The following is a 9052-nucleotide window of genomic DNA, read 5'->3' as shown; positions in this document are numbered from 1 at the left end:
CCTTATGCAGGCTTGATAGTAAAATGAAAATTAACAACCAGTCTTTAACATGTATATGCACTCAGTCCCTCCATTTCATAAACAAGGAACACCATTACTGTCTCTTGGCCACCTTTGTGAGAGTTGAGCTTGGCTTGTTGTAGTCAATACCTTAAAACCACCATCACCTAAACATGGATACATGCCATCGAATCATCTAAATCTAAAACCTAGCAATGAGTATCCATATGGAACTGATTGGAGTGGCATAATATGCAAATTCAGTTCATGTCAATGAGTTACTATGTTTGACCAGGGCTAAAGGGCTTTAGAACCCACCTCAAATAGAATGCCAAAACAGAAACTAGGATACATGTTAGAGCAATGAAAAAGAATTCTATGTTTATGTATGCCAATATTAGACAACATTACGAACCCAAGCTGCAAAACATAATAATGAAGATTTAATGCAACTTGACATTACATATTAACAAAATATGTAATTGTTAAGGCTGTATTGTATTCCCAACTAAAACAAAACCATTTCATTTCGTATTTCAATAGCATTTGGAAACACAAGGCTAAGATTCCAAACATAATCATCTCAGACATGCTAGTAGTTCAGTAAAAAGTAGTTCATTCTACATTTTTAAGGAATGAAACAAATTCTATTACTCATCCAGACAGTTGATAAACGGAAATGTGTTCATTTCGATGCAGTCCATATGAACTCTGATGCTATGGCAAATAAATACAAATCATTGTGTTCCAAGTGAGAACCAATCACATCCTAAACCTGAATGAAATAGCTAATGATTGTATTTATCTTACCACATCAATGGCGTTAATCAAGAAACCTCAAGATCCACCTCCTCTATTGCTCTGCATTCCTAACTAATGCATTTTCTTGAGGTTCATTTACTGTGAGGAAATCAAAGACGATGTCAAGTATATCTTTGCTAAATCCATCTACTTCTAGTATGGCATCTAACAATGCATTAGGAGAGTCATGCCTCTCTTGGACCACAGTTGCCAAATGATCTTTAGAGGTAGTAAGAACAGATATTTGGCCATCCAATGCTACCTTCACTCTCTTTCTCTCTTGATGTACATCATGTGATGCACCAACTCCACTGCCCTCTCCAAAATGAGACGTGGACATTGAGACTTGGGTGTTTAAATCTTCACAGCCATCAGTCACACTGATCTCCATATGAATTTCTTCCTTATCTTTTCTTTGACGGAAATCTGTTTGATTGAAAAAATTCCCCTGTGGCGTGATCTTCACCCACAACTTCCTTAAGTTCTTCAAACAGGGGGCAAGTCATGTTTCTCAACTTCATGAATTATTTTCCTTTCTGAATCAAAAGAAAAGAAATCAAATATTAATTTATGATAATAATATTAGTGAACCTCAAAATCAATTAAATACATGTGCAATTAATCATTAAAACATATACTTTAATAGCAAATGTATACCATATTTGGTCTTCTGCCTTCAGCTTCTTCTTCGTGTGATCAAAACTAAACCCACTTTGCTCTAGACAAAGAAGAGGATTTCTAAAGGTTTGCTTAATTGTCCTTAAGCGATTGACTACATTGTTTTTTGTTACTTCCTTATGGTGTTGTGGATGCTTTGAATTTACCTCTTTAGCAACAAAATTGTAAGCCATCTCTTTGAAAGAATTTCCTCTCTTTTCCCCTCCCATACTTGGACTTGGAGGCGTCGAATCATTGTTTCATCCATTTGCTCGGTCCACATGATGTTCTACCTTTGTTCATTGATGCCTAAGTCATCCTCTTGTATTGCAATACATAATAGAATAGCTTTAAACATCAAATACTTCATCAAAAGTTCATTTGAGCATGTGAGTTTTACCTGACCCATGTGATTGCTCTTCAACCACTGTCTTCTTTTTTTTTCTTTTTTTTGTGATTTTTTTCTCAGCAATGATTACGGGTTTTGTTATTAAATTAGTAACCATTGTTCATGTAATGATGTTCTTTCATCTCTATCAGAATGTATATCATTTTTGGGTCCTAAACAGAGCCTAACAATCACTGAAAGATCAGATCAAACATTTTCTGATCTAGAGAATAACCCAACTACCTAGCAGCCCTGCCATTGAGCTAGAAGGGCATTGAGCTAAATGAGTGTCCCTTCGTTATTCATCGAATATTTTTGTGACATTTTATCCTTTCCTTCTCAGCATGAGTTTCCAACGAATTGGGTGCTGCACATCCTCAAGCTGCACATTTAGCAATATTGGTTGTGTTAGTCATGGTCATTACTAGGGCCATGACCTTGATCTTATTGGGTTAAGTTTGGGGTTTTGCTTATAGCAATGAAAAGCAAGTAGCAACATATGTGTCAAATATGAAGCCAGTGCTTGCCCTGCACTGAATTGAATTGAACTTTTTACACACACCACAAAGTACCAAGTGTGCTAGACACTTTTTTACTCTCTCAAATCATCTTAACCGCTTGGTGTTAACTCGGTCACCGCTCCGGTTCAGGGTGAACGGGGTGTGACAAACGGTGGTATCAGAGCGTGATGCTCTGCTCCACTCACAGCATACCATTAGAATCCTGTAGACTCTATAATAGGAAAATGGGGTTGGGCTAATATAAAAGCTTTAAAGAATAAAAGTCAAAGAAAGAAAGTATAAAAATGAGGTTAAGTATTTATTTGGATGATATAATAATCCATGAATTTTACTCTCTATGACGCATTTTAGACTTAATATAGTAAGTCTGATTCCTGATTATCTAATTATCAAAGTCCGAATGCCATAACAGGAATCACAAATGCTTAATACAATATTACATAATATAATATCTCTATGACACATTTCATCAAACACTTGAGGTGAGTTCTGCGCTCGTTGAGGACTAAGGAAGTGAAACGAACAAAATAAAATGGAAGAAAATGAAATGCAACAAATAGAGAAAGAAATCAAACCTGATAGTTAAAGCTTCATTATTCGAGCGAGAATGAAGAGATATTTTGGGCCTAAAAATCCTCCCAACTTAAAAGTAATTCAAATATGTGTTTTGTGCTTGTTGAGGACTAAGGAACTGAAGCAAGTCTTCATAGTAGAAATGACAAAGAAGAATGTTGAGAAGCTATTATGGAGTCATCTCTGATTGTCACTCTCTCTTAGATCTCTTTCTTCCCCCCTAAACCTAATAGAGCCATAGAGGTTTTGCTTCTCCTACTCGGCCATGGAAAATGAGTCACGAGCAGGGCAGGTAAGAGTTGCGAGAGGGTGAGAGAAAGAGCTCGTGAGAGAAATTTTAATGTTAAAATGGAATATTTTTTTCATATGTAAAATATATTTCCCTTGCAATCAAACATCTAAATTTATTTCCCCTGGGAAAAAATTTTCACTTTACATCAAATATTTGCATTCCTCTTACAACCATAAGCGGCCTACGCTATGAGACATAACATCGATGGCTCAAGCTAGTCCTATCAAAGTCTAATCAGGATACACCTTCTTCTAGGGGCATCATTTCTCTCTCCACAGATCAACCTACCTAGGTCGGAGAGGGGTCTAGACTGGTCAGGAGTTGCATTTCCAATCCTTTACCGGAACCGTCACCAACTTCGCCCATGAGTATCATCGAGAGAGCTTCAGAGAATAGTCAGCTTCGATATGGGATGTTTGACCTTAGAAAGATAACATCGATGGGTCAAGCTAGTCCTATCAAAGTCTAATCAGGATACACCTTCTAGGGGCATCATTTCTCTCTCCACGGATCAACCTACCTAGGTCGAAGAGGGGTCTAGAGTGGTCAGGTGTTGCATTTCCAGTCCTTTATAGGAACCATCACCAACTTCGGCCATGAGTATCACCGAGAGAGCTTCTGAGAATAGTCAGCTTCGATATGAGATGTCTGACCTTAGAAAGATTGTTGAAGATTTGGCCATGGAATTTAGGAATCGACAACCCTATACGGTTTCCAAACAATCCTCATCTTGAACCACACAAGTTAATAAACCAAATGAATCACTTTGCTAAGACACATTTGTCAACATTGATTCACCACCCAATCCTGGGAAAGAAACGGCCAAAGGGAGAGCACTCCAAGAAAAAGTGGGATGACTTGAGAAAACTATTATTAGAAGTGTCAAGGCAATTGAGGAACAAATTGTTGACACTGAAGGTTCTACCTTATTTCCAAACATTAGCCTACGGGGGATTCAAGTGGAACTCTGAAAATTTCACTAGTACGGGAGACTCCAAGGCTCATTTGAAGGCCTTTATTGGCCAACTCAAAGTGCAATAATTTTTTGATGAATAACATGGTCAAGCCTTTTAATTCTCCTTATTCGTGCCATATTTTGTGACACCCTGGTCTAACATTTATTGTTCAGATAAGGAGTTGGAATTGAAGTGCACCACTATTGGTTGTTTGGCAGTGGTGGAGTGCATAGAGGCCAATGATGACCCCACTTACTAGTGCACCTCTTGTCAGTTTTACTTAAAATATTTTCATGATCAGAGGAACCAAAGGTAAGTGGCCATAGTATATTGCCACTGAGGTCTGATATAGAGATTGAACAACCAGGCCAGTTTAGCAAGGGCCACCAGTAGGTCACCACAGGCTGGTCGATGATGCTGTACTGAAGAAATTGCATTTTTCTTTTGTGGGGCCCATTGACCTACAACAATGCACCTTATATTTACCCAGTGAAGTGGGGTTTTTCATGCTAAACATATTGTACTAACATGCATGGTACAGTGGGGCCCATCAACTAGAATTATGTATTTTATGTGATTTTTTAGATTTCACTAGCTCAACCAAACGGGCTCTAAGGACCATTTGGGATGAAGTATATAAGCTGAAATTCATGTACTATTCATACATTTGGTACTGAAATTTCTTGTTGTAGCAAGGAGAGAATGAGGAGAAGAAAAAGAAGAAAGAAGGCAAGAAGAAGAAGGAGAAGGAAAGAGAAAGGGAGCTCGCACTTGCTTTTTGGGATCAGCTGATCCTAACTACACAGTAGTAAGTCTTTTTCCCTGTTCAACTTATGTAGTCCTGCTGATTTGGGTAGATGTATGTTAGGATTTACCTGCATGAGGTAGTTACGTTCAACACTAGGTTCTTAGAGATGAACTGCAACCCAAATTGCTGAATTTTGGCGGTTCAGAGTCGGTTTAGAGACCCTGACCCACTCTGATCCATCTCTATGAGCCCTACAAATTAGGGAATTGGCCATGCAGGATAGGGATTGAACAATCTAAGGTGGGATTTGGATTTTTACCCAATTTATTGTGGAATTAATCCATCTAATTGCATAATTGCTGAATTTTTAGGTTGTATTTTGTGTTGGATTCTCAATTCCTTCTCTAAATCATTTGATTTTCCCTAATTAGACTCAATTGGAGCTGCTTGAGCATGACCCAACCATTTTTCCTAGGGCTATCTAGTTCCAATTGAAGGATTAATGTTGTAAGGAAGCCCAAGTATGAAGTTGTGCTCATGCATGCAATCAAATTCTAGAATTAGGCAGCAAGTACGCAGCTTGGGTGGTTTGCATGCTGAATTGGATAGAGATTTACCTTAATTGGATCCTATAGTTTGTTTGGGTTCCCTATATGTTGATGAGAACTAAGGTAAGACGGGTTGTGCACAGTCAACATAGAAAGGCAGCAACAAGTTGGGAATTGCAGGCTAGGCTGAAAACCTATATACAGCAGGCCTCCGGCAAGTGCTTGCGGCTGGCCGGTGGCTTTGTAACTCACCTGCCTGTGGGGTGTTTGACAGGTTTCTACAGGCCCCATTTATGCAGCTAGTGGCCTACCCACTGATGAGTATTGCCATTACCGGTGACCCTATGTGCCCAATAAAGGGGGCCAATGTGCGGGTGGTGATTAGTAATTGGATTTTGTGTTTGGGTCAGTACAAATTTGTACAAGTCTATATAGGGTTGTATAGAGGGGTATGAATATACAATTGATTTGACTGTAATTCTCACAATTGACCTAGGAAATTAAGTCATATGTTGAGGGTACACAATCACTCATGGGATCTATTGTACACTATAATTCAAGTATTGAGGTAAGTGGGTGTTGACCTTAATCTACAGAGTGTTTTTACATTAATTTTTTTCAGTTTGTATGTTCATGTAATATGCTTGTTTCTTATATGTCTTGATTACTTGTTGTTTAATGATTATTGATTATTAGACATGTGGAGTTGTGAATATGTGAGATGGGACAGTGAGGCCAAAGGGGGAATCCTGCACAGTGCCTAGTGTGTTGATATTGTGTGTGATGGATGGTGGTTGTAACTACATCATGTATACTACATATGGTTAGGGCATTACCAACCCGAGTGCTGCAACCCCTTGTCAATAGGGGGTTATGTATTGACTAATCCCATTCTGTGGTTGCTTGATCAGCAATATATGTCTACAGTACGACATAATGTACCCAGCCGTGGATGCAACACGGTATGACGTATTGTACACATGGTTGTTAGAGTTACTAACCTAGGGGTTTACTGGGGGACTGAGGTTCTTTTCGGAACCGGTTGACTCCTACCTGCAACTAGTTTGTATTGCTAAACCCAATGTACTGGGGGAGGAGATACACTTAAATTGCGTAGTACTAAAACCAAATGATGAGTAATGGACATAGGAAGTAGTGTAGCCAAATGGACTCATGTGCATGATCTATCTAACTATTGTGGAGCATAGATTGCATCATTTGAATTGTCTGTGCCTACCTACCCCCACCCCTCACTGAGCTTGGTGAAGCTCACTCCATTATTATTGTTGTTTTTCTCAGATGGAGACACTAATGAGCTACCAGGTTCTAGCACAAAGTGTGATACCCTACTTTCTAAACCTGGTTTATTTACCCGATTGGTTCGGTTTGGTCGTGTAGGGTTTGAACCCGATCGAGTTGAGATGGGTACCCTGTGGAACATGATGGCAAGAGTGACTCTAAACTTGGGTTGGTCAAGCGAATCTAAACCAGTGCCTAGTGAAGTCCGCGTACCAATCTGTGTACTTGCACATATCACAAGGCTATGTACTGACAATAGAGGTACGTAGCCGTATTTTATGATGAGAACGTATTATAAATCATATATCGGGAGTGAGACATATGTCGGGAGCTGAGTCCCGTCGAAATCCCAATTAATTGGCTAAGTTTTGGCTAACTGATGGGTGGTCATAGGTGGGTTGGATCCACCAGTGTGACCTACCAATCTGGTCATTAGATATTTTGACCTAGGTTAAATAGCAATTATTACTCTTCTTTTCCATCATTTAATGTTTTACAAGGTGTGTGCGAAGAGTAAAGAAAAGAGAAAAAAAAGGAAAAAAAAAAGGGAGGAAGAAGAGGAAGAAATGCTCATGGTGCGACGCCAAGGTTAGATTTTTCCATTTCGCCACCGAAAAAGTGATCCTCGTCTTGAGATCTACAATTTGAGGTGAGTGAAGGCTATATTTCTTCAACCCTCAAGAAACCCTAAGTGAAACCCTTTGATTTGGGTAGAAATCCTTTAGATCTTGTTAATCCCACTTAAGAAAATAAATCTAAGGTTTAATGGAAGACCTACATGTTAATTTTTGAAGGTTTAGGTGAAGAAATTGCAAGATTTGAAGATCAATTGATGATTTCTTGAGTTGAAGAAGAGATTGGAAGTTTTGAAGGTGTTCTTGAGCAAAGAGGTAAGATCGGTGCGTGAAACTTTGAATCGACCCTAGATCTAGGTTAGAATCACAATATGGGACCTTTAGATGTGTGAAAAATGAGGTCGAATCGAACCCTTGTGGTTTCCCCAAGGTGGGATGAAGAATGGAAGTGAACAGCATAATTCCGATTCTGATTGGTGGGTGCCTTAGGAAGTGATAGACCCACCAATCCGGAGCCCTCCTATCCTGGTTGGGTTTCTAGCCCGATCAAAGGGTAAGGACTGGTAGGCACTTGGCCCACCGCTCCTGGCCTGTCGGTCCTAACAGAGCTCCTAGGACGAGCTGTGGGAAAAGACTAATGGGTAAATTTGCCCGCCACTCCCAGCCCATCGGTCCTGATAGAGACCATAGCCCAACCAGCAGGTAATGACCGACGAGCACCTGGCCCACCGGTTGACCTACCAATGAGGCCTATCGGACTTCGATGGTGTTTAAATTTTTTGGGCAACCTTCTTTTGCGATTTTAAATGCGCTTTGAATATCATACTTCATTGATTTTGACCTGAAAGTGGCGAAATGCTAAACTTACTTGCTTATGATAGGTTCTACTAGGAACTCGCGTCTTCTCATGATAGATCTCCCTCGTACCGGGCATGAGCTATTATACATAATAGGTAAGTGGGGAGAGGATGTTGACTTTATTTTTGGAGTGTTTTTACATCATTCCATTATTGTTGTTGATTAGCCATGTCATCATTTTATTACTGTGTGTAGACTAGCCAACCATGAATGCCATTTGCATGCATTGTCTTATGCATTATGAAACTCGTTTATGATTTGTTATGCTGTGCTTTAATTATTAAATGCTTAATTCTTGCTATGGATTATGAGATGGACGATTTCAATTACTAAAAATGATGCATTGCGAGATTAGATAGATACTGTAGTCGGCTTGGAAGCGAATGCATTGATGGCTTATAGAATGGGATACGATGGCATTATGCAGTCGTACTATCTCATATAGAAGCATGTGGTTAGGAATGACATCTCCCTATCTACGACCCTTCCCAGCAGGGGTTTAGGTGCTGGGTATATCATTGGGGGGAAGCTCAAGGTTGTGTACCAATGATGGCGATTAGAAGTATGCCTGGCTGATCAGTAGGGCAGTCGACAACTTTGGTGATATAATCAGAGGGCTAATCATACTGTTTTTACTTTAATGCAGGGCAAAGCCAGATTTACTTTAATGCAGGGCAAGGCCCAATTTACTTTAATGCCGTTGAGGAATAGTAATTTACTTTAATATCACTGAGGAACAACAATTTACTTTTTCGGTACCCACGGCTGGCCTTCTTTGATAACCCTATAGGCGTATCGCGTGATGAGGTTCGCGACTCGTACCCGGGGTATACACG

General features: G+C 39.6%; 2 long non-coding RNA genes across 4 annotated transcripts; one reads left to right on the top strand and one right to left on the bottom strand.

The window, feature by feature from the left end:
• Positions 1–599: 599 nt before the first annotated feature.
• On the bottom strand, positions 600–1774 carry LOC122060922. Its single transcript, XR_006134502.1, has 2 exons — positions 1626–1774; positions 600–1337 (listed from the first exon to the last, which is right to left on the bottom strand). It is a non-coding gene; the product is annotated as an uncharacterized LOC122060922 (long non-coding RNA).
• A 3089-nt stretch (positions 1775–4863) lies between these two features.
• Positions 4864–8480, top strand: LOC122062017. Of its 3 annotated transcripts, XR_006134769.1 has the most exons (3): positions 4864–4996; positions 5981–6052; positions 6883–8480. It is a non-coding gene; the product is annotated as an uncharacterized LOC122062017 (long non-coding RNA). The 3 variants fall into 3 exon arrangements; XR_006134770.1 differs by lacking the exon at positions 5981–6052 and having other exon boundaries at positions 6784–8480; XR_006134768.1 differs by lacking the exon at positions 5981–6052 and having other exon boundaries at positions 4870–4996.
• The last annotated feature ends 572 nt before the right edge of the window (positions 8481–9052 follow it).

Source organism: Macadamia integrifolia, chromosome 14 (genome assembly GCF_013358625.1).
Source record: "Macadamia integrifolia cultivar HAES 741 chromosome 14, SCU_Mint_v3, whole genome shotgun sequence".
In the NCBI taxonomy this organism is placed as follows: domain Eukaryota; kingdom Viridiplantae; phylum Streptophyta; class Magnoliopsida; order Proteales; family Proteaceae; genus Macadamia; species Macadamia integrifolia.
This window is presented reverse-complemented; position numbering and strand designations above follow the sequence as displayed.